The sequence below is a fragment of the Phyllobates terribilis genome, unplaced genomic scaffold (assembly GCF_046119375.1).
Source record: "Phyllobates terribilis strain yellow unplaced genomic scaffold, ASM4611937v1 Scaffold_3__8_contigs__length_932513732, whole genome shotgun sequence".
In the NCBI taxonomy this organism is placed as follows: domain Eukaryota; kingdom Metazoa; phylum Chordata; class Amphibia; order Anura; family Dendrobatidae; genus Phyllobates; species Phyllobates terribilis.
Genome location: NW_027362763.1, coordinates 259136261 through 259163366, shown reverse-complemented (window position 1 = coordinate 259163366; position 27106 = coordinate 259136261).

Sequence of the window (27106 nt, the reverse complement as noted above, 5' to 3'; positions counted from 1 at the left end):
GGAATTTTATTTATTTATTTTACTCGCTTATATAGCGTCATTAATTTACAGACATCAGCATCACTGTCCCCATTGGGGCTCAAAATTTAAGCTCCCTATCAATATGTCTTTTTAAAGGTATCACTATTTTAGTAAGAGTAAAATTCAGTTGTTATCTTTGCGAATGGAACAATTATGATAGATTAAATAATTACAAAAAGGACTGACCTCGTCAATCATCAATTACACCACACCAGAAGAATGTAGTGTATCTCTGGCTTGTCACTCCAGATAAAGTCATCATTTCATCATGTCAAATTAAATTTAGACTCATAAGACAGTTTGTAAAGGCGCTCAACAGAATGGTGTTGCACTTACCTATTTGTGACAGCGATTTCCGAGCATCACCACAGAGAAGTTCAAGGAGGGAATATTTATTTTTTCCCAAAAGAAACAACTTCAAAACGATGACGAATTTGAGAATCGATTGAAGGACAGTGAAAGAGAGGCATGTAAGCCTTTCAAGATTGTGGCAGTTTGTTAGAAAATGTCAGAGCCCAAAATGTTCATCAGTTGTGGATAAACTTTTCACGGCATATGAGTAAATGGGCTGCAGAATGACCCTGATACTGCATATCCACTATTCCCATTTAGATGTCTTCCCCATTAATTGTGCAGCATTCAGTGATGAACAAGGATAATGTTTTCATCAGGACTTTGCAGTTATTGAGAATTGTTACAAATGTAAATGGTGCCCCCTAATCTTGGTGAATTAATGCTGGAAGATTGGAAAAACAGAAGCTCTAGAAACTGAATACGTGAGACAAACAAAAACACATTGTGTACTTGGGTGTGCACTTTTTTCTAATAAAAGAAAATCTCATTAAAATGTTATTTCTTTTTTCCTCTGTATATATATTACATTCCTAAAGTTTCAGATAAGCACAAAAAAAAATGCTGTAAAGTAAGAATGCTATGATATTATTTAGTACAACAGCAGCAATATGGTCATATCTGAACTTTTTTTAGAAATGTCCCGCTGACAGGTTCTCATTAACATGCTGTCGTTTGGCAACCATGTAACTGACCGACAGTCCTTTCTGGTTGTAGGATGTGTATTCTAAGTGCTGCTTAACTGACTCTCTGAATGTGCCTCCACCCACAGTACTGTGCAATAACAGAGACCCTGATCCTGACTCACCTCCCACCCACAACATCTAAGCATTTGAATACCTATCACACTAACAGCTATCACCTATCCTGTGGATTTTAAGTTTGTTAATAAAGCTAAGGAATTCTACAGTAAGGATTTTCACTCTGTGTCATCCTGGCGAGTTATCAGGCATAGCTGAAGGGTCATATGGTAACATTGTCCGCTCATGGATCATTACTCTCTATGTGTGGAGAAGGAAGCAGGAGACACTGGAGGAAGGACCATCATCATCACCTGAAGTTAACCAAACACAGCAGTGAAGGTAATGTTACATCAAGATTCCAAACTCTCCTTGTTTCCTGCTTCACTGCATGAGGTCTTCTGCTATTATTAAGTCTTATTTGTATGTCTTTGGAATATGACAGGAAACCAGAGAACCCAGAAGAAACCCAAGCAAACACAGGGAGAACATACAAACTCCTTGCAGATGTTGTCCTTGGTGGGATTTGAAACCAGGACCCCAGCGCTGCAAAGCAACAGCGTTAACCACTGAGCCACTCTTCTACTGATGGGTACTGTTCACCAACTGGTCAACTGCAGCTTTGTGTTCAGGCTCCTCCTGTATATCACTGTGCTGATGACAGAGCAACATGTGTAAGATCCTGCTGGATCAATCTCCACAATTTAACTGAATCGAATGTAACTGACATTAGAAGGAAGAGCAACTCTCACTTTTTCTGAGTGTCAGTTTCTTCCGAAGGAAGCATCAGTGAATCGGCTGCTGATTGGCTGCAGGGCTCGCTTGACATAACAACGTCACATGAGCCCCAGGAGAGCCAATACTTTTACACAGGACCAGTCTCGGTACTGAAGGTGAGTATAGGTTGTTGTTATTTTAAAAGAGGGAATATGGCAATTAAAAAGGGTTGGCCAAGAAGTGCACAATCCTTTTTAATCCATTATCCTGTAGAACTACTGAGGGTTGGGTTGTCTTGGTGAATATGATGGCATATTAATCAGAATTCATTGTTCCATCAATGATGACAAGCCACCCTGGCCGAGATGCTGCAAAACAGGCCCAAAGAAAGATACTACTACCACAAAGTTTCACAGATGCTATGAGATTTTTATGTTGTAATGCAGTGTTTTTCTTTGTGCAAACATAATTATCCTCATTTAAATCTAAAAGATCTGTTTTGGAGTCATCAGTCCACAATGCATTGTTATAATAGCTTTCTGCCTTGTCTAGGTGATCTTTAGGAGACTGCAGACAGGCAGTAATTATTTTTTTGAAGATAGGTGGCTTTTTCCTCGCAATTCTCCCATGCACATCATTGTTGCTCAGTGTACTTGATGGTGAAGTGTTAGCTTAGAGGATACTTTGGTTCCCCCTATGACTTCGCGCTCCTGGGAAGTGTAATAATGGTCTTGATTTTTTTTTTTTTTTTAGAAATCTATTTGCAATCTTTTCCAGCCCGCTGAGCATCAATAACTTATCACTTATACCATGACATACTTTCACAAACATGTCTTGTGAAGATTAGACTTCAATAGATCCATGTTATATAAAGAAAACAAGTTGCCCACTCACACCTGATTGTCAGCCCATTGATTGAAATGACAGATCAAATACTTTTTACTCATATTTGATATGGTTCTCTATCTACTTTTAGGATTTGTGTGCAAATCTAGGACAAAATTTAAGTAAAATTTATGGAAAATTCTGAAAGACTCACAATCTTTGAAGCACTTGTATGTGTAGGAGCTGCCTTTAGCGCACTGTGTTTATATACCTGACTATATTTGTTTAGAGGTCTTTTAACCCCTTAAGGACCGAGCCACTTTATACGTTAATGACCGGGCCAATTTTTTCAATTCTGACCACTGTCACTTTATGCGGTAATACCTCTGGAACGCTTCAACGGATCCCACTGATTCTGAGACTGTTTTTTCATGACATATTGTACTTCATGATAGTGGTAAAATTTATTTGATATGACTTGTGTTTATTTGTAAAATAAACACAAATTTGGCGAAAATTTTAAAAATTTTGCAATTTTCAAACTTACTTTAAATTGTTATGCCCTGAAATCAGAGAGATATGTCACACAAAATAGTTAATACATAACATTTCCCACATGTCTACTTTACATCAGCACAATTTTGGAACCAACATTTTTTTTGTTAAGGAGCTATAAGGATTAAAAGTTGACCAGCGATTTCTTATTTTTCCAACAAAATTTACAAAACCATTTTTTTTTAGGGATCACATCACATTTGAAGTCACTTTGAGGTGTCTATACGACGGAAAATACCCAAAAGTGACACCATTCTCAAAACTGCACCCCTCAAGGAACTCAAAACCACATTCATGAAGTTTATTGACCCTTCAGGTGCTTCACAGGAACTGAAGCAATGAGGAAGAAAAAAATTAACATTTAACTTTTTTTCACAGAATATTAAATTTAGGTCAAACTTTTTTTATTTTCACAAGGTTAACAGATAAAAATGGAACCCAAAATGTATTGCTCAATTTCTCCTGAACATGCTGATACCAAATATGTGGCAGAAAACTACTGTTTGGGCGCATGGCAGGGTTCGGAAGTGAAGGAGCGCCATTTGACTTTTTGAATTCTAAATTTGCTGGAATAATCAGCGAACGCCATGTTGCGTTTGGAAAGCCCCTGATGTGCCTAAACAGAGGAAACCCCCCACAAGTGACCCCATTTTGGATACTAGACCCCTCAATGAACTTATCTAGATGTGTGATGAGCACTTTGAACCCCCAGGTGCTTCACAGAAGTTTTTAACATAAAGACGTGAAAAAAAAAATCACAAAAATGTTATTTTAGTCCCAATTTTTTTATTTTCACAAAGGTAACAGGAGAAAATGGACCCCAAAAGTTGTTGTGAAATTTCTCCTGAGCACGCTGATACCCTATATGTGGCAGAAAACCACTGTTTGGGAGCATGGCAGGGTTCGGAATGGAAGGAACGCCATTTGACTTTTTGAATTCAAAATTTGCTGGAATAATTAGCGGACGCCATGTTGTGTTTGGGGAGCCCCTGATGTCCCTAAATAGCAGAAACCCCCCACAAGTGACCCTGTTTTGGAAACTAGACCCCTCAGTGAACTTATCTAGATGTGTGGTGAGCACCATGAACCCCTAGGTGCTTTTCACAAGTTTACAACGTAGAGCCGTGAAAATAAAAAAAAATCACAACATTTTTTTTCTAGCCCCAAATTTTTTATTTTCACAAGGGTAACAGGAGAAAATTGACCTCTCATTTGGTTGTGCAATTTCTCCTGAGTACGTCAATACCCTACAGGTAATTGGCAACTACTTTTGAGGCACAGTGCAAAGGTCAGAAAGGAAGGAGCACCATAATATAGTACAGATTTTATTGTTATGTTGTCAGTGTGCCATGACCCACTAGGAGATCCCCGTAACAGCAGATTCCCCCATAAATGACCCCATTTTACAAACTACACCTCTCAATGAACTCATCTGCAGTGCAGTGATCATACTGACACCAAGGTGTGTCACAGAATTTTATTCCATTGGGCAATGAGGAAAAAATAATTACATTTTTACCGCAAAAATTTTGTTTTACCCCCAGATTTGACATTTTCACACTGGATAATGGATAAAAATAGCACCAAAATTTGTCCCATAATTTCTGCTGAATGTGGCAATACCCCATATGTGGCTGTACAGTACTGCTTGACCACATAGCGAGACTCAGGAGAGACGGAGCGCTATTTGCCTCCTGGAGCGCAGATTTTCCTATTATAATTTGCTTACCCCATATACAGGGCCCCTAAATGCTAGAAGAGCAGAATCCCCCCTCGAGTGACCCCATTTTGGAAATTATACCCCTGCCAAACATGTGGATACTAAATGTGACACACTGCGGTGCTCAGAAGGGAGGGGGGATTTGGATTTGGGATCGCAGAATTTGCTGAGTTTCTTTTGGGGGTGAGGAGCCATTTAGCTTTTCCAGAGCCTTTGTACTACCGGTAACGTGGAAGCCCCCTATATTTCGATTAACATATGAAGACCTGAGTTGGGGCTTTTATGTGAAGCTTTTGTTGGGAACATTTTACATAACATTTTAGATCACATTTATCCGGCACTCTACGCTGAGCACTTACATCGGAGTTTCCATCTAAATCTCCAAATGACGTGATTCAGATGAAACCCCCGAGGGATCCATTCTAATGAGATGAGGCAGCAGAGTTACTCTGGACTCCATCTGGCCTCTGTTCAGCATTATCCTTCTTTTCAGAGGTGCACAAAGCTGTGGCCGACCGCGCTTTTATTTACGCCTAAAATGATGGACACCGCCGGATCATAGGTCAGACTACGTCCACAGTGCCTCCATCTGCCTCATTACAGGAAATCTTCCGTCAGGGGTTTCCGTCTGAATCACGTATTTCAGAGATTTACATGGAACCCCGATGTAAGCGTTCAGCGCAGAGCGCAGGATAAATGTGGGAGGCAGAATAAACATATCTGCAGCAGGTGAAGAATTGGTTTTCTATATTTTTTACGTCGTTCCTTGTGCAGTATAAAAGTGATTAGGTGACTTTATTCTTCGGGTCGGTGCGATTACAGCGATACAAGATTCATATTGGGTTTTTATGACTGACAGCTGCCACTCGGTAAAAGACGCTTTTTTTTTTTGCAAAAACTAATGTTTGCATCGCCATATCATGATAGCTATAATTTTTCCATATTTCGGCCGACAGAGTCATGTTATGGCTTGTTTTTTGCGGGACGAGTTGACGTTTTTATTGATACCATTTTTTGGGCAAATTACATTTTTTGATCGTTTTCTATTCAGATTTTTGGGAGGCAGAATGGACAAAAAACAACAATTCAAGATTTTTTTGTTGTTGTTACTTGTGTGGTAAAATTGATAAGGCAGCTTTATTCTTTGGGTCAGTACGTTTACAGCGGTACCACATTTATGTAATTTTTTATGCTTTTGCTCTTTTACATAATAAAACTTTTATAGAAAAAATAATTATCTTTGCATCGCTTTATTCTGAGAGCTGTAACTTTTTAATTTTTCGGATGATGGAGCGGTACCATTTTTATTTACATTCATCTTTTTGATCGCGTTTTATTCTACTTTTTTCCAGCGGTATGATGAAAAGTCATAGTTTCTCATGTTTGTTTTTTTTTTTTACGCTGTTCACTGAAAGGGTTAACTAGTGTGACACGTTTATAGATCGAGTCGTTCCGGACACGGCGATACCAAATATATGTACTTTTTTGTTTATTTTTTTTTTTACCTATAAATCTGTATTCATTAGTGTAATATATATATATATTTTTTTACATTTTTACATTTTTTTATTTTTTTTTACTTTTTTTATTTAGTCCCACTATGGGACTTTCACTTTTTTCATAGATATAATGTATTGCAATGCACTAGAATTGCAATACATTATACCTATATTGAAAGCTTCTGAGACTATGCTGTGCATTGGTCTCAGGAGCTTTCCGTAGCTTGGTGACCTGGGGGTCATCATGACGATCCCTGGTCACCATGGCAACGGTCGGGCCCCCGCCATGACGTCACGGGGGCGCTGACCTGAAGTCAGAAGGAACTCCCATCCCTCTGCCTTGTCTCCTGAATGCTGCGATCTCGCTCGATCACAGTGTTCAGAGGGTTAACAGCCAGGGGCGGCGCTGACACCGCTCCTGGCTGTTCAGTGCCGCAGCTCAGCCACTGGCAGCGCTGAGCTCTGGCACAGATCGGGCAGCAGACGCTGAAATTTAAGCATCTCCTGCTCCATCATGCTGTGATTGGTCAGTCAGATTGACTGACCGATCGCAGCGATCTGGGTGCAGGGACCGACAGCATGGGTCCCTGCACCCATTCTCACGCTACTCAGCTGTCACGGACAGTTGTCGGCACTGAACTGTCACAGCGTGCTAACATGCTGTAACAGTTCAAAGCTATGACGGACACTGTACGGCAAGGAGCAGTAACTTACACCCGCTCATGCTGTGCAGCGTCCGTCATCAAAAAAAATTTATGTACATTTTTTATGTCTCATCCCTGGGAATAATTCCCTTTGTTGTGAGTGTAACATACACAAAGTTTTGTAACATTGTTTTACTGGTGGCTTAATCATCACAAAACTAACAATTATTTGTAATAAATGTCTTGCAGCAAAGTAAATGTACAATTTTGCAGTAGTTTCACTTTTTTTAACGAAAAACGCTTTATTTGGTTCAGGATAGTGATGGCGATGCTTCTCCACACACTAGAGACTAAACTGTTTCTGGTCTTCTGGAGTGCTCAGTGACGAATTGAATGTACTCATGAGTGCAATGGAGCTTTCGGCAGCATCATTCAAGATTTTTAATCTGGCGACTTTTGAGGACGCAGCGATGTAACTTGCATTAGTATGCCACAGGCAAGGATCTTGATGAAGAAAATCTTGGTATATTTCCAGTGCAACGAACAGATTTTTTGTGTTGGACGACATTAAGCGATGAAGCTTCTTGTGTGACACAAGGTCTTCGGCAAGCTGCACGTGAGCTGAACCGACATCGTTGCCTTCCTTCTGCAGAGCAAGTACCATCTCAATCTTTTCTGCGGTTTGAAAATCACTGTTAGAAAAAAGCCAGACCCACCGTACTCTCACTGAGGTACTACAAGTGTCGGTTGAAAGTTTTTATTGCTGCCTCAGCAACAGGCTCATTGATTCCCTTGTATGCTACAAGTTCTTTCAGTAATGTCAAGTTATTTGCAGCGATGTGGTTGGGATCTGACAGATGTACCAAGCCTTCAAGCATAAGCGGACTGTAAAAGTGCAAAATTGACGGAGATTTTTTAACTCTGGCAAAGTTAAACGAAATTGGTGATGAAGCATGAAGATCTTCAGAGAGTATATCACTTTGGCCATCTATCGGGCCCGATGGTAGGCGCCTGGAGTGTTGATGTGTATGTCTGGGTTTACCAGCGAACCAAGGAACAGGAGTGCCAGTGTTAACAATTCCTTATAATCATTTCTTGGATGGCATTGTGCAAGCTGGTTGGAGCAACATTCAACTAAACACTCCTTAAGTGGACCTAGCTCAGTTGAAACTATGTCATCTTCCATTCCAGCCGAAAACTTGGTTTTATCGAGTTGATTCCAGACAGCCAAAAATCTATCGAACAACTTTGTATTTGGGCCTGTTGATGCCGGCCACAATTCATCAAACATACTTGCAATAAATAGCTCATGAATGTGGTGCCTACATGGCAAGCTCAGTAGTTCTTTTTGCAGTTTATGTTGCAAGAGGAAGCACGCACCAGCCTTTACACCAGTGCTACTACTGGTCGTGTCGAAAGACATAAATTTCACTTTACCCTAGTTGCTGCAGATCACCTTGATATCGCTCATCAGCACTAGCAAATTACTATTATAAATTAAAGTAAGTGAATTTCAGGCAAAAATTTAATTAGACAGTAAAAGATACATGGGAGTGGTGTAAGTTGCTGCTTAAATATTTAGAGATTAGACTTAACTAAAACAGGGAATAATACTGAATGTTGTCTGTAATCTGGCAAGTTTACTTTGGAACAGAAATATGAACTAATATTAATAATATTAAATATTCTTTACAAATTACAAATAAGTAAATTGGATAGTGTTTCAAGGAGCGGTGGGGCCCTTATTGCTGCTCTATATTAAAAATACGCAAATGCTGTTTTAACGGCTATTAAGTGTTCAAGGGCTGACAATGGGGACATTGAGCCACCTTTTAAACACAACCAAAATAAACGATTTTTTAAAGGATATTACAGATCATTATGTGTAATAATTATAGGGGGTGAGACTTTGAATAAAACTAATTTTTATTTTTTCTTTAGATCGCGTTATCACTCTAATGTATAGGTCCTTGTTAAGCAGCGTAGTATTTTTTGTATAGACTCTCTGAGTATTGTTAGATTTTTTTCAAGCATATAATAAATGGCTTAAAACACATCAAGTCTGTTGAAACAATTTCCTTAATGAGTATATTTCATCTTGTGTTTCTTCCTTTCTCTATTAATTGCACCAACAGTTGTTGCCTTCTTACCAAGCTGCTTGCCTATTGTCCTGTAGTCCATCCGAGCCTTGTGCAGGCCTACAATTTTGGCCCTGATGTCCTTAAACAGCTCTTTGGTCTTGGCCATGGTGGGGAGGTTGGAGTGTGATTGATTGAGTGTGTGGAAGTAGAAAGGCTTCTTAAAGAAAAATTAACAGATCTGTGAGAGCAAGAATTCTTGCTGGTTGGTAGGTGATCAAATACTTATTTCATGCAATAAAATGAAAATTGATTATGTAAAAGTCATACAATGGGATTTTCTGTTTTTTATTTTTAGATTCTGTCTCTCACAGTTGAAGTGTACCTACCTACCTACAGACCTCTCCATTCTTTGTAGGTGGAAAAACTTGCAAAATTAGCAGAGTATCAATTACTTAATTTCCCCACTGTATATATACAGTTGTGCTCAAAAGTTTACATACCCCAGCAGAATTTTTCCTTTCTTGGCCTTGTTTTAGAGAATATGAATGATAACAAAAACCGTTTTCTCCACTCATGGTTATTGGTTGGGTGAGGCCATTTATTGTCAAACTACTGTGTTTTCTCTTTTTAAATCTTAATGACAACCAAAAACATCCAAATGACCCTGATCAAAAGTTCACATACCCCATTTCTTAATACCGTGTATTGCCCCCTTTAACATTAATGACAGCTTGAAGTCTTTTGTGGTAGTTTTATATGAGGTTCTTTATTTTCTCAGATGGTAAAGCTGCCCATTCTTCTTGGCAAAAAGCCTCCAGTTCCTGTAAATTCCTGGGCTGTCTAGCATGAACTGCACGCTTGAGATTTCCCCAGAGTGGCTCAATGATATTGAGGTCAGGAGACTGAGATGGTGTTATGTTCTGCAACTTAAAATTAAGGAATAGGAGGGAAAAGCTGTCCCTGCACTGAGACTTAGCTTTACCCTGCGCTGGGGTGGGTGCCTTATTCCTCATGAATAGCCCCACCGAAACTCCTGCACTGAACTCAAACGAAGACCAGTACGAAGGGGAAAGTGGTCCCTAAAAGATCTAAGGACTGGGAGAAAAAGCAGGAGAACTCCTAACAGAAAAGTTAGTTGCAGAAATGAAAATTAAAGGAAACAAAACTGGTGGAACAAGAAGTCCCAGGATAACAATAGTCCAAAGCAAGAAGAACTAAACAAGGCTACTTAGCCAGAGCACGAGCGCTACAACACTGATGTCCAGCAGGGAATGAGATCCAGGTGCTGAGTAATAAAGGGTGCAGAGATCACGTGACCTAGAAATCCAGCACCAGAGGAAAAGACTAGAAGCCAGCAAACCACAACAAGATGGCTGATAGTAAAACAACATAGATTCTAACAGTACCTCCCCTTTTACGAGGATCCTCTGGATCCTCTAGGCTGAGTCTTACCAGGAAATCTCCTGTAAAAAGCCTTAATTAGCCTTGAGGCCAAGACGTCCTCGGCCTTCACCCAGGAATTATCTTTGGGGCCAAAACCTCTCCAGGACACAAGAAACTGTAATCTTCCTCTATGCCACCTGGAATCCAAAATGCGAGAAATCTCAAATTCACCATCCTCATCAACAGGAGGAACAGTAGGCTTCGCCTGATTATCAGGCGTGTCCGTCTTATTAAGTAACCACACATGAAACACAGAATTAATCCTCCAGGACGAGGGAATGCCCAACCTCACCGCTGCTGAGTTGACAATCTGAACCACTTTGAAAGGACCCACAAATTTAGGCCCCAGTTTTTTAGAAGGAATTTTCAAAAAAGATTCCTAGAGGACAACCAAACCATATCCCCAACAGCAAACAATGACTCCTTTCTTTTTTTGTCAAAATACCTTTTTGATCTCCTGTTAGCCTCTTTAAGGTTCAGACATACACTGGTCCAAACCCTCTCCAAATCACCAGAAAAATTGTCCTCTTCCAGTACTGCAGCCCCAACTTTGGAAAATGGACCAAAAGATGGATACCTGCCAGTGCAACAAAAAAAAGGAGAACAACCAGTCGAGGAAGAAGTGGTAGAAATTCTGACCACATTTCCTGATTCTCTGCCAGAAAACATCTCAAAAACTGCTCGACATCCTGGTTCTTCCTTTCAGTCTGTCCATTGGACTCTGGATGATACCCCCACGAAAATGACAAATGAATTTTCAATCTGTCACAAAAAGCACCCGAAAAGCGAGCCACAAACTGTGGTCCTCTATCGGAAACAATGTCTGTGGGAACACCATGGAGCCTAACAATCTACTTCACAAAAGCCTTAGCAAGAGTCTTGGCGCAAGGTAACTTGTTGAACGGAACGAGATGACACATTTTACTAAACCGGTCCACAACAACCCAGATGACAGAAAAACCCTCCGATAAAGGCAGAACGGTGATTAAATCCATGGCAAGGTGCGTCCATGGCGAACTAGGAACTTCCAAGGGGCATAGCAACCCCGCAGCCAGAGCGTGAGAGGCCTTCGACCTAGCACACACAGAACATTGACGGACCCACTTGATGACTTCCCTTTGCCACCCTGGCCACCATAAACTCTGACCGATAGACTTCCTAGTTTCCGAAATCCCTGGGTGACCCGCCAACCGAGACTCATGACATTCAACAAACAACGCTCTCCTCAAGGCTCTAGGCACAAACAGTTTACCACAAGGAGTGTTAGTTGGTGCCGCACTCTGAGCTCCTAGGATGCTATTCTCCAACTCAGAATCCAATGCGGCCACCACCACCCCTCTCTGCAAAATACACTCCTCCCTCTCAGCATTCACCGCTGGAGAGAAACTATGAGACAAAGCGTCAGCCTTAACATTCCTTGTCCCTGGGATAAAGTTACGGAAAAATTGAATCGGGCAAAAAACAGTGCCCACCTAGCCTGACGGGCATTCAAACGTTAGCTGCGTCCAGATAAATCAAATTCTAATGATCAGTGAAAACCTGTATAGGATGTCAAGCCCCCTCCAAAAAATGTCGCCAATGCTCGAGCGCGAGTTTAATAGCCAACAACTCACGATTCCCAATAACAAAGTTGAGCTCTGTCTCAGAAAATTTTTTTGAAAAGAAAGCACAGGGATGCACCCCATCCTCACCCTCCTGGGACAGAACTGCCCCTACGCCTATAGATGAGGCATCCACCTCAACATAAAATGGCTTGGTCTCATCCGACTGGATAAGAACAGGAGCAGAGCTGAACCTCTCCTTGAGATACTCAAAAGCTTCAATAGCCTCAGTGGACCATTGGACTGTATTTGCACCCTTCTTGGTGAGATCAGTAATGGGTTTAGCAATGACAGAGAAATTCCTTATGAATTTCCTGTAATAATTGGCCAACCCCAAAAACCTCTGTACGGACTTCAAACCCTCAGGCCTCGGCCACTCCAGCACAGCCTGAACTTTCACCGGGTCCATCTCAAAACCATCACAAGAGACAAAGTAACCCAAAAAAACGAATTTTCTGGACAGCAAACTGACACTTCTCCAATTTAGCAAAGAATGTGTTATCTCTCAGAATCTGAAGAACTTCGCGGACTGTCTGCCAATGAGACTCAAGATCCAATGAATAAATCAAAATGTCATCCAGATAAACAATAACACTCCTACCGATCAAGGGTCTCAGAATGTCATTGATGAAATTTTGAAAAAATGCAGAAGCGTTAGTAAGTCCAAAAGGCATCACCAAACACTCAAAATGACCTTCCGGGGTGTTAAAAGCTGTCTTCCATTCAACTCTGTCCTTCACCCACAGCAAATGATATGCCCCACCAAGGTCAATCTTAGAAAACCATTTAGCTCCAGTCAATTGGTTAAACAAATCCGGAATAAGTGGTAACGGGTAAGGATTGCGCACAATGATCTTATTAATCTCCCGAAAATCCAGACATGGCCTAAGACCCCCATCCTTCTTTTTGACAAAAAAGAACCCAACCGCCACAGGAGACTTAGAGGGTCTTATGTGACCTGCAGCTAAACTAGTCTGAAGGTACTCCTTCAAAGCCTCCCTCTCGAGAATTGTCAGATTAAACAACCGACTCTTTGGGAGCTTAGCATCAGGGACAAAGTCAATAGCACAATCGTAATATCTATGAGGTGGTAAAGCTTTCGACTCCACCTCGAAAAAACCCTCCAAAAATCCTGAATGGGTTCAGGTAACTCCCCCTTCACAACAGCCGCAATGTGAACATTACAACACTTACCATAACACCCCTGACGCCAGGATGTTATTGAACCAGATGACCAGTCCAGAAAAGGATTATGCACTTTTAACCAGGGCAACCCCAGGACGACCGGGGAAGGCAACTTAGCAAGTACAAATAAGTCAATCTGCTCCTGATGTTCCATATTCATAGTAAGCGGAAACCCAGTGACCTTTCGAAGAATGCTCCCATGCTCCAGGGGAGTATTATCAATCGCCACCACAGGAAAAGGAGACGACAAAGGTTCAGAATCAAACTTATACTTTTCAAGAAATTGTTGATCTATCAAATTAAGTGCAGAACCACAATCCACCATAACCTGAAACTCAATCAAACGACCCTGACAGGTGGTATTACCAGGAAAAAACACCCCAGCAGAACGTAAAAAGCAATGCGAAGGAGAGTGTTATTTATACTGACCTTTTTTTTTTCTTTCCTTAAGCGAACCTCACATTGCTTTAAAAAATTATCAGCCTTACCGCAATACAAGCAAAGGCCCTCAAGAGAACCTCCTGTCCCTCTCCTTGGAAAGGGATGACATTGCCCCGACCTGCAGAGGTTCCCCAGTGTCGGCAGGAATATCGTGAGAAACAGAATCCAGCAATACAGGAAACTTATCCTCATTCTGTCTAGCCCTCAACCCCTTCTATTCACACAGATAGCTAACTGCATGGCAACTTGCAGAGTATCAGGTGCAGGGAATGCAATGAGCAAATCTTTAACCCTTTCACTCAAGCCTGCCAGAAACTGAAACTTGATTGCAGGGTCATTCCACCTGACCTCTGCAGACCATCGTCTGAACAGGGTGCAATAACTCTCAGCATCAAGAGAATTCTGTTTGAGATGTCTGAGCTCTGCCTCAGCTGATGTAACCCAATCAGGATCATCATATAGCAAACCCATGACATCAAAAAATGCCTCCACAGAACTCAGACAATGATCATCAGGAGACAAGGAAAATGGACAGATTTGAGGTTCCTTATGCAATAGAGACATAACAATTCCTACACGCTGTAGTTCACTACTAGAAGATCTAGGTCTGAGCCAAAAATACAACAAACAAGCATTTTTAAATGAAAAAAATCCTGTAATTTCCCCAAGAAACACTCAGGTAATCCTACCTTAGGTTCTTCATAGCGTTCTGCAGGGTATTTACTCACGTACTACTTAAGATTGGCAACCTCCAGAGTCAACCCTTGCAAGTGTTGAGCAAGCTCCTGGATGGTAACAATACTGAAGAAAATCCAGGAAGAGGAGAGAAGAAAAAAAAACAAAAAAAAAAACTTTTTTTTTTAAACGCGGCTGGACATACTGTTATGTTCTGCAACTTAGAACTAAGGAATAGGAGGGAAAAGCTGTCCCTGCACTGAGACTCAGCTTTACCCTACGCTGGGGTGGGTGCCAAATTCCTTATGAATAGCCCCACCGAAACTCCTGCACTGAACTCAAACGAAGACCTGTAGGAAGGGGAAAGTGGTCCATAAAAGATCTAAGGACTGGGAGCAAAAGCAGGAGACCTCCTAACAGAAAAGTTAGTTGCAGAAATTAAAGGAAACAAAACTGGTGGAAAAAGAAGTCCCAGGATAACAATAGTCCAAAGCAAGAAGAACTTAACAAGGCTACTTAGCCAGAGCACGAGTGTTACAACACTGATGTCCAGTGGGGAATGAGAGCCAGGTGCTGAGTAATAAAGGGTGCAGAGATCACTTGACCTAGAAACCCAGCACCAGAGGAAAAGACTAGAAGACCACAAACCACAACAAGATGGCCGATAGTAAAACAACATAGATTCTAACAGGTGGCCACTCCAGAACCTTCACTTTGTTCTGCTGTAGCCAATGACAGGTCGACTTGGCCTTGTGTTTTGTGTTTTGCTTTTAATTTTCCTTTTATTTTTAACTTTATGCTAATATAATTTTCTTTTGTGAATCCATTTGCAGTTTCTGGTTCCCTTTACCTGAGACTGATTCTATGTACATTCCTCTGCAATCTGAGGCAGCGGATAATATCTACAGATGCTTACAGTGTCTATGCATACCTTCATACAGCTCTAGGAATGATCAGTTTGAGTGAAGGATCGACGCAAAATAATTTTCTTGTATTTTTGGCTAGTCAAAATGTAATTGTATTAATTATATAATGATGATGATTTTTGTATGTTTACAGCATTTATGGCATATTTATTGTATTTTTTGGATACATAATGTAAACACACAATGCATTTTGTCTTTTTTCTTTCTCTTTTTTTTCTTTTTTCTATTTCCTTCCACTCTTCTGCATCCTTCTTATGATGGGCTCTCTTTGGAGATTGGTCTCATTTCATTTTAATCTTTACCTATACTCACCACTGGATCGTGAGCGCGTGCCCTCTTCTTTGCTTTGTGGCGTGCCATGCTCTGGTGTCTTTATGCTGGTCTTGGCATGCTGAGAGTCCTTGTGCCTCCTGGTATGCTGGGATTCAGCTTGACAACTGGGGGCGGGCGTTCTGTGAGTGCAGTGATCTCTGCCTGCACCGACCACCTGCTCTCGTTGGTGAGATAGGACCAAGTAACCAAATCACATGGTATAAAGGTCCTACAGATGGGATTCCTCTACTTACCCTTGAGAAAGCATGTGGTTAACATATGAAACGCACGTAAGGGCTTTGCACTTTCTGCTTACGTATTCCCTGGGGGGCTTCACCTGCCACATGGGTAAGGTTTCTTTTATTGAAATATTCAATGGTGTTTTTTTTACATACTTTCATTGACACATGTGTAACATAGGATTGATTGTATATATGTCAAGGTTCCACCTATCAGTCATAATATAATACCTTCTATACTTGCATGTTGCATGTGTTTTCCCTACTCCCTTTACTCCTCCTCTTCTCAAATAGTTAAAAACAATGAGAGAGATTCGTAAACTTCTCTTACAGACTTAGCTTCTATTATAAGTGTAATAATAAGATTGAAATGATCGAGAGTTAGTGAAGTGGATATCATACATAATAAATGAATATTAAAAAAGCATATAAAGTTCAGGAAAAATATAAATAACTAATGATAACATTGTGTGGCATTTGAAACAAATCTACAGTGTACAATTAGTACTTATTTCACTACAACTTGCTCCAAGCAGTTTCCTATTTATTTTAGTTCTACTTAGATTACAGGCCTACATTTCTTACAGCTTAAGTCAACAAATACTTTATGTCTTAATTGAGAAATTTAAGGTTTATGCAAAACATAAGATTTAGAACTAAAATAATAAAATCTACAAAAAAAGAGAAATATATATCTATATATATATAGAGAGAGAGAGATAGATATCTCTGTTAGAACCTTGTTAGACAGTAAGAATAGCATACTCATTTGTTAGCGAAAAAATATAAAAAAAAATATAGCCCTTTGGACTCATAAGCAATAGGAAGTGCAGTAATTTAAATTCATAAAAAATAAGTTACCCTGACTCTTTACTCACCAAACTATGCAGTATAGCCATCTGTTCAGTTCCTTCTGCTTTATAACATGGCGCCCTCAGATTTTTTAAGAAATAAAAATACTTTCTTTTTAGCTCTCCATGATCTCGCATTTATCAAAAATAGTCCAAAAATGCAATGAGCAATAGTGTTGAGCCACCCCCGTAGTGTTCGAGTTCGGTTCGGTTCGTCGAACACCCGTATGTTCGCCGAACTGTTCGTCGAACTGTTCGTCGAACACCTTCGAACACCGTTAAAACCAATAGCAGGCAAACAAAAACACATAGAAACACATAGAAAACACCTTCAAAGGTGTCCAAAAGCTAACAAACTGCTCAGAAGACACAACTAACACATGGAAAAGTGACAAGTACATATAGTCATGCGAAAAGAAAAGAGGTGGAGGAGTAAAAGGAGGGGGAGACACAGATATAGGCATGTCATGCCCTTCTAAAACCAAAAAAGTGAGAAGTCGACACGGCCAGTACGTTCCTGCCCGTGCGACCTCCGTGTCGCCGGGTTTGTGCCAGAGCTGCGGTGGACCCTGACGGCCAGCCCCCCTCTCCCAATACTGGTGCCTGTCCGCTGGTGCGTCGAGCGAGACCCCCTGCGGTGGAGGCAGGTCTAAGCTTTTTAATTTAAATTGTCTCTATAATTTGAATGAGTACACTTTAAATCCTTTTACAAGGATCTATTGGAGGGCAAGTCTGATGCCAGCAGCTGCGGGAATTTCAGCTCCAGTAGCATCCACTAAAGCTGCTGCAGTTAAAAAGCTTTTATAAGGATCGAGCTTGGCGGTCCACTGCAAGGCGTCCTACCGCCAGTCCCAGCCCCTGTGCCTTGGGGTGCCTCCCGATGCTCTTCACTGAGTGTCCCGGGGGCCCGAAGCATTTCCTTTGAAAAAATTAAGTTTCCAAACTACAGGTGGTGCAGCTTGCTTAACAGCTGGGATTATCCGCTGACTAGCAGACACTGCTATTAGGCACAAAGTATTTCCTGGGCTAGATGCAGTTAAAAATTTGTAATTAGATACTCTCGTTGGATGCTGAGAAAGCATTCCATAGAGTCTCCTGGCACGCCATATATTATTATTTTAAAAAGCTTGGGGTACGGGCCTAGGGGACCCTTTTATAGCCAAAATCACGGCCCTGTATCGCAATACATCACCTAGGCTGAAGATAAATGGAAGATTTTCATCAACTTTCATAATCACCAATGGGACAAGGCAGGGATGTCCTCTGTCCCCTCTCTTATACATCCTAGTGATGGAGCACCTGCTCTCATCAATTCGCCATAACCCCAATATTAGGTGGATTGAGGTGGGAGGCACCGAGTACAATTGCTCTGCATTTGCTGATGATGTCCTAGTATATATCACTCAATCACATATATCCATCCCTGCTGTTATGGCTGAAATAGATCACTTTGTTACATGGTCAAATTTTAAAATCAATGCAGTGAAGTCTGAGGCCCTCGATGTCTCCCTCCCCAAATCCATACAGGATTCCATCCAGTCCAACTTTCCCTTTGCCTGGCCCTCACAGGGTATCAAATACTTAGGAATTCCTATTCATAGAGACCTCTCCCGTGTATGTTATCTTAATTTTGGGCCCTTTATTGAACAACTCCATACAGACCACGGTTGGCAAGTTAGAACTGTAAGATTCACTACGTGAACCACTGGTGTTTTGTGGAAAAGCACATGTACACTGTGTTCCAAATTATTATGCAAAAAGTGTTTAGGGGTGATAAGGTAAGAATTTGTTTTTTGTCAGTTAAACTCATTGATGGTGATGTGTGTCAGGGCTCTTTATATCACTGTAAGCAATTGCAGACACCTGTGCTAATTAGATTGGCAGGTGTGTCCAATGAAAGGCAAGACTACTTAAGAAGGCTGTCCCACATTATTAAGCAGCCTACATTTTCTGCCAAAATGGGAAAGAAAAAGGATGTGTCGGCTGCAGAGAAGCAACAAATTGTGGAGTGTTTAGGTCAAGGCATGACTACAATCCACATTGCCAAGACACTTCATCTTGATCATCGCACAATCAAGAAGTATGTAGCTGATTCACAGTACACACGTGTGCGTGCTGATAAGGGCAAATTGAGGACTCTTTCATACAGGCAATTACGTCAGGTTAAAAGAGCAGCGGCAAAAAAGCCTTGTCATAGTGGCAGACAAGTTTTTGAAGCTGCTGGTGCCTCCAACGTCCCCCGAACAACAAAATGTAGGGTCCTTCAGAGGTTTGCAGCTGTGCGTAAGCCATCCTGTCGACCTCCTCTATCCACTGTACACAAACAGAAACGGCTCCAGTGGGCCAAACAATAGATGAAGACTGACTTCAAAACTGTTTTGTTCACCGATGAGTGCCGTGCAACGCTCGATGGTCCTGATGGATGGAGTGGAGGATGGCTGGTTGATGGACACCACACGCAAACACGGCTACGGCGCCAACAAGGAGGAGGTGGAGTAATGTTTTGGGCTGGAATCATGGGGAGAGAGATTGTCGGCCCCTTTAGGATCCCTGAAGGGGTAAAGATAAACTCCATAATGTATGTGGAGTTTCTCAAACAGCACTTCCTGCCATGGTTCAAGAAGAAGAACCGTGTATTCCGCAGCAAGATCATTTTCATGCATGATAATGCACCGTCTCATGCTGCACATAACACATCTGCATCTCTGGCTGATATGGGCATAAAAGGGGACAAACTTATGTTGTTACCACCATGCTCCCCTGACCTCAACCCCATTGAGAACCTCTGGAGCATCATCAAAAGGAGTGTCTATGATGGCGGGAGGCAGTTCACATCTAAGCAACAGCTCTGGGAGGGTATTCTGTCCTCATGCAAAACAATTGAAGCAGAAACCATCCAAAACCTGACAAATTCAATGGATGAGAGAGTTCAGAAGCTCCTTTCGAACAAGGGGTCCTATGTGCAAATGTAACATCACCTAGAATAAAGTTTTGAGTTGAAAACTGTTTGATTTCAGTTTCTAATAACCTGCTAATGCTTATAATTTCAAAAATGACCATTTTTTTGTTCTTTATTAAAATGAAAAGGTTGATCGAAGAGTGTGGGGGATCTAAGAGTGTGGCAACCCAGTAGTCAGGATTATTTCGAATTCTGACAATCTGAGGGTCATGTTGCAGGTAGTGCAGCAAGAAGGCACTCATGTGTCTTGCGCATCTAGAAGCCCCAAAATTATTTTCCGGGCTAGATGCAGCTAAAAATTATTATTAATTTGAAAGCTGGTGGAGCTTAGTATAGATGGCCTAATAGAATCAGTACTGCACACTGCTACAAGGCCCAAATTATTTTCCAGCCAAGATACAGATAAACATGATTAGTAATTTGAAAGCTTAAAACGGTTGGTGAGGTGATTTTAACAAATCATCAAGCTTTTACTCTCCCCAAGATGACACAGGGGTAGAAAAGTCATTTCGGATCCATGATTTGTTCATCTTTATGAACGTGAGTCTGTCTACATTATCAGTGGAGAGCCGCGTGCGCTTATCTGTCAGCACACCACCAGCAGCGCTGAACACACGTTCAGACAGAACGCTGGCTGCGGGGCATGACAAGATCTCCAAGGCGTAAGTGGCGAGCTCTGGCCATTTATCCAGATTGGAAGCCCAAAAAGAGCAAGGGCCCAGTGACACAGTCATGGCTTCAATGTTTACTTGGAGATACTCCTGTACCATGGTATCTAGGCATTGACTATGTGTCAGACTTCTTGTCTCCTGTGGCCTTGCAAAGGATGGGCTAAAAAAGTGGTGAAATGAGTCCGCAAAATTGATGTTACCAGCAGATACTGTGTTTCTGTTACATTTTGAGTGCTGAACACTCGACGGTCCCACGGTTGGCAAGTTGGAACTGTGAGATTCACTACGTGCACCACTAGTGTTTTGGGGAAAAGCACATGTAAGATTCTGCAACAGTCTCTGCTGATACTCCTGCATGCGTGCATCTCTTTCTATGGCAGGAATAATTTCTGCAAATTTACTTTTGTACCGGGGATCTAACAGTGTGGCAACCCAGTAGTCAGGATTATTTTTAATTCTGACAATTTGAGGGTCATGTTGCAGGTAGTGCAGCAAGAAGGCACTCATGTGTCTTGCGCATCCAGGAGCACCAAGTCGCTGTTGTGTTGGTGGCGAGGTAACAACCATGCTTCCTTCCTCTGTCCTCTCCCCCCAACCTCGCACAACAGAAATGTGATCAAGGTCTTAGCCCTTAGGTGTTAGCCCTTCCGCATACAACTCCTCCTCCTCTACTTCCTCCACCTCCTCTTGTGCCACCACCTGACTCCGAATTCTGTTTAACATATGCTGCAGCATGTAAATCACCGGAATAGTCATGCTGATAATGGCATCGTCAGCACTAAACATCTTCGTAGCCATTTCAAATCTGTGCAGAAGGGTGCATAGGTCCCTGATCTGAGACCACTCCTCCAGCGTGATTTGCCCCACCTCTGGATCTCATTGGCTCAGGCTATACGTCACAACGTATTGCACCAGGGCTTGTCGGTGCTGCCACAGTCGCTGCAACATGTGCAGAGTTGAATTCCACCGGGTAGGCACATCGCATTTTAGCCGATGAAGTGGCAGGCCCAACGACTTCTGTAGAGATGTAAGTCGCTGAGCTGCGGGATGCGAACGGCGGAAGTGAGCACACAGTGACCGTGCCCTCTGCAGAAGGCCATCTAGTCCGGGATAGTGGGCTAAAAATTGCAGGACAACCAGGTTCAACACGTGAGCCATACAAGGCACGTGTGTGACATTGAACCGGCGAAGGGCCGCACCCAGGTTTGCAGCATTGTCGCACACGGCCTTCCCTGGTTTTAGGTCCAGTAGAGACAACCATTCATGAAACTGGTTCTCCAGAGCTGACCACAACTCCTTAGCTGTGTGACTCACATTTCCCAGACATTTCAAAGTAAAAACCGCCTGATGACGTTGAGCCCTGCTGCCAGCATAGTAAGGATAATTAGAAAAATAGCCCAAGTACTACAAATTGAGTGTGGGCAAGGGAACAGAATCCCCCCCGACACCCTCAAATACCGACTCCAAGGCAACATTTTTTTACTAGGAGAAAAACAGAGTCATCATGGTTTTTTAAAAAAAGACACATATTTTATTAACAATCAGTTAAGACAAGTGTTGTAATCAAAAAACAAAAGGAAATTAATAAAGAGCAAGTGAAAAGCAAGGTGGACAATGAAATATCCACATAAGCCCAAACAGACCTGCCTCAATATTAGATGCTTAATCAAAAATAGACACAACTCTTATGACTGGAAAAAAGGATTTTTCCATAAGAGTAGAAAGACCGCTGCACCTAAGATTTTCAACCAATACAGTGAAAATTGCATAAATAATAGGCCAATAATTTATCTCAATGGAATATCAAAATTGAAGAGCTGTCGTTAAACTAAACACCTAGTGGCGCACTATAGTATACTGAAAAAAGAGAACAAGCATCAAAGACAGACCCATCAATTAAGGTGCAGCGTGCATGTTAATATAAACTATAGAGTTGGACAGATAGAGGAGCATCTCCACAAATTCCCTCCCTTCCCCCAATCTTCCACTCCTACAAAATGAAAGGAGGGGAGAGTGACCTCTTAGGTATATTAACATAAAGTGCCAGAAAGGGCATGTCACTCAAATTGGCAGTGGGGGAGATGTTGTTCTTACCAGGGGTGGTGGTGGGCAGTCAGTGGGCTTTAGGACAAACCACGTGCGTCCCCGACGCGCGTTTCGCGGCGACTATGGCCGCTTTCTCAAGGGGCGGCATAGTAAGGAGTAGAGATGAGCGTTGTTCGACTCGAACTGTTCGCCAATCTCAAATTCGAGCTGTTTTGGGCGGTGTTCGAACGATTTGAAAAAAATTCGGCTGTTCGAGGTTATGTTCGATAACTGTTCGTGCATCAAAATCATAACTGGATTTTTTCTCAGTAATGATGAAAATTAATGTTAATACGCAGTTTGAGTGTACAGCGGGGCGGCGGGAGGGGCAGGGGATGGATCTCTGCAGGAATAATGAAGATCTCCATTTTTTTTTTCTCTTTCCCGCATTTACAGTGGGGAGGTGCAATCTGTCAGCCTATCAGCAGCGCACACACAGAGCGAAGTGCTTTTTTTCACACAAGCAAGGGCATGTGTCATTGGCGGTTTATGTCACATGTCCTTGCCCTATAAGACCCAGCCACTTTCCCCGTCGCCACAATTTTCTCACTGCTGCAGCTGAGTGTTAGACGGCACCGCTGTTGCTGTGTGCGCTATACCTTGTTAATTTCAAGCCAATTTTCGCACAAATCTACAGATAGCTTGGGAGTAGGGAATAGTTGAGATTGCAGTCCTTTTAAGGACTAGGTTACAGCATTTCCTACGACTTTTATCAGGCAGGTCTGTGCTCTTAAATAGATAGGTTGTGGGAGTAAAGACTAATTGTAATTGCAGTCCTTTTCAGGACTAAGTTACATCAGTTCCTATCAGTTTTTGCCAGGCAGGTATGTGCCAGTGCTGTGCAAGTTTTTTCCACAGCATTTGGCTAAATCTAGCAAAGCTAATCCTTTTTGGCCTATTGCAGAGTGTGTTAGTCAGTGGAGTAGCCTATCTGTGTTGCAAACTACACCACCTGTGTATAGAATTCCAATTTTTTTCATTACCTAGTGAAGTAAAACATTTTGGGCATAGCATCATTCTATTAGTCCATCTATACTGACCTCCATAAGGTTGCAAATTGAATATAATTTTTTTCTGCATCTAGCTCTGAAAAAATATTTGGCCTTCTAGCTGTGTGTGGGACTTGTTCTATTAGTCCATCTATACTGACCTCCATCAGGTTGCAAACTGAATATAATTTTTTTCTGCATCTACCTCTGAAAAAATATTTGGGCTTCTAGCTGTGTGTGGGATTTGTTCTCTTAGTCCATCTATATTGACCTCCATCAGGTTGCAAATTGAATATAATTTTTTTCTGCATCTAGCTCTGAAAAAATATTTGGCCTTCTAGCAGTGTGTGGGACTTGTTCTATTAGTCCATCTATACTGACCTCCATCAGGTTGCAAATTCAAAATAATTTTTTGTCTGCATCTAGCTCTGAAAAAACATTTGGCCTTCTAGCAGTGTGTGGGACTTGTTCTATTAGTCCATCTATACTGACCTCCATCAGGTTGCAAATTAAAAATAATTTTTATCTGCATCTAGCTCTGAAAAAATATTTGGCCTTCTAGCAGTGTGTGGGACTTGTTCTATTAGTCAATCTATACTGACCTCCATCAGGTTGCAAATTAAAAATAATTTTTATCTGCATCTAGCTCTGAAAAAATATTTGGCCTTCTAGAAGTGTGTGGGACTTGTTCTATTAGTCCATCTATACTGACCTCCATCAGGTTGCAAATTAAAAATAATTTTTATCTGCATCTAGCTCTGAAAAAATATTTGGCCTTCTAGCAGTGTGTGGGACTTGTTCTATTAGTCCATCTATACTGACCTCCATCAGGTTGCAAACTGAATATAATTTTTTTCTGCATCTACCTCTGAAAAAATATTTGGGCTTCTAGCTGTGTGTGGGATTTGTTCTATTAGTCCATCTATACTGACCTCCATCAGGTTGCAAACTGAATATAATTTTTTTCTGCATCTACCTCTGAAAAAATATTTGGGCTTCTAGTTGTGTGTGGGACTTGTTCTTTTAGTCCATCTATACTGACCTCCATCAGGTTGCAAATTAAAAATAATTTTTATCTGCATCTAGCTCTGAAAAAATATTTGGCCTTCTAGCAGTGTGTGGGACTTGTTCTATTAGTCCATCTATACTGACCTCCATCAGGTTGCAAACTGAATATAATTTTTTTCTGCATCTACCTCTGAAAAAATATTTGGCCTTCTAGCAGTGTGTGGGACTCATTGTATTAGGCCATCTATACCAAGCTCCACCAGCTTTTAAATTATTAATAATTTTTAGCTGCATCTAGCCCTGAAAATAATTTTTCTTCCCAATAGTGGTAGCAATAGAAATATGGGGCGCGCTCATGGCTTACAAAAATATATGCTTCATAACAAAAAACACCAACCTAGCGCACTGCATTAATAAGATGGCATCATCGTCTCTCCCAGTGCTAGGCCTACTACCCAGGCTAGCATTCCTGTGCCTAAAACACAATGTATGGGTCCGCGCTAGCCACTATGCTGAGGGGTCTAAAGCTGCTGCTAACGCTTTATAACAATTCAATTGGCAGATTTTCACAGAGCTCTTCCACAACGCCCACCCATCGGGCAACAGTTGCCCACCTTCCCTATGGGATCTAGTGGCGAATAGTTGATGCCATTAATCAGAGCGTCAGTTGCCCCGTCGACGTGGCAAGCATACGGTAAGGCATGGGAAGAGTGGACACGACTAGTAGCAGGCAGACGGGTTGACCAATGTGAACAAGCCAGATCACAAGTCACCATAGAATTTCTCCACCAGCTAATGATGAGGGCATATCAGGGGCGTCAGCGCAGCGGTGTCTGACCGGAGTAGCATTTCACTTCCAACTACTGAATTGGGGAGATGTGACAAAGATTCATCATCAGACAATCCATAAAAGGGTGGAAAAGGGGTCAGCCAAGTCAGGAGTGTAGACATCCCGTCCCGTGTCACTAAAACTGATTTCTCACATCATATCCCTAACACCATTAACATGACACTCACAATTTGAAGCAACACTACTGTCTACTGCATTTGTGATCGCCTTCTTCGGGGCGCTATGCATAAGCGAATTAGTCCCTCAATCCAAAATTACCACCAGTGGAGGCTTATTACACCAGGACGTAGTCATAGCCAATAATGCAATACGTCTACGCATACACAAATCGAAAATGGTTCCAGCGGGCAGGGGCACTTGGGTACTTCTACAACCCACAAACGGTACACTGAGTCGGGTAACAATAGTAAAAACATATCTAACCATCAGATCACAAAGTAATTTCTTCCTATCACACATTGATGGAACGCCATTATCAAGATACCAGTTCCAAGCTATATTTAATAAATGCATAACATCGGCAGGGAACCACCCCAAAGATTAAGGGACACACTCATTCCGCATAGGCGCGGCCACGGAAGCAGCAAGAGCAGGACTGTCAGAAACGGAAGTTCAGAGGATAGGGAGGTTGCGATCCACGTGTTTGGCAAGATACATAAGACCGGACTTGTTATCCTAACGTGGTTTGTTTCTTTTACAGGTGACGCTAAGCCAACAGTGTGGGTGATAGGCCACTCGTATATATATTGGGCAGAAAAAAGGGCGAAAGTCCACCCAGGCGGGAGGAAATTAGAGTTTCATAACACATATTTCAACTGGAGAGGTATTAGAGGCCTGCTATGGCCACAGGTACTAATGGAGGTAATCAAGGTAGGGAGAGAGGCAAGATGTCCGGTCATCTTAGTTATACAGGCTGGGGGAAATAACCTAGGTCATCACAAGAGCGCATAACTAATGGCAATAATGAAACTAGACACTGAGCGCTTCAGAGAATTTTTCACAAAACTAGCTATAGTATGGTCAGAGATTGTGCCGATAGCGGTATGGCAAGGTGCACGAGACATCACGGCCATCGAACGGACAAGGCGGGTAATAAATATTCGGATGGCAAAATTTAGAAGAGACAGAGGCAGTGTAGTGGTACGACACCGACAACTGGAAGGAGATAAAGCAGGCCTCATACGGCCCGACGGTGTTCACTTAATGGATATTGGACTGAACATATTCCTGTCAGGACTCCAGGACGGAGTGGAACAAGCGTTAAGAGTGATGGATGGGGGTCAGAGTCCTGCATACGAATACGCAGGATCCTCCGTGGCCTGGAAATAGAAAGGACATGTTGGAGAGTTACACTTGTTGGCCAAGTTGCCGGAGTGGAGACCCAGGGCATGCTGCAACAAGCTGAATTATTTTAGAAATAAAATGCCTTTCTAATGGAATGAGTATAAAGAGTTATGTGACCGATCCTCACCCATCCAGTTGTAAGAGTTACATTATTGTATTGTCAAGGAAAGGGGGGCGGTAGGGGGGCTGAGCGTCTGGGTTTGGTTGGGGGTCCCCACAGTCTGCCTAGGCTAGATGCATTTAAAAATTCTTATTAGATACACAGGCGGTGCAGCTTGCTTCGCAGCTGGGCTACTATGCCCAAAGTATTGCCTAGGCTAGATGCAGTTAAAAATTCTACGCTGACTAGCAGACACTGAAGATTTGGAGCAGAC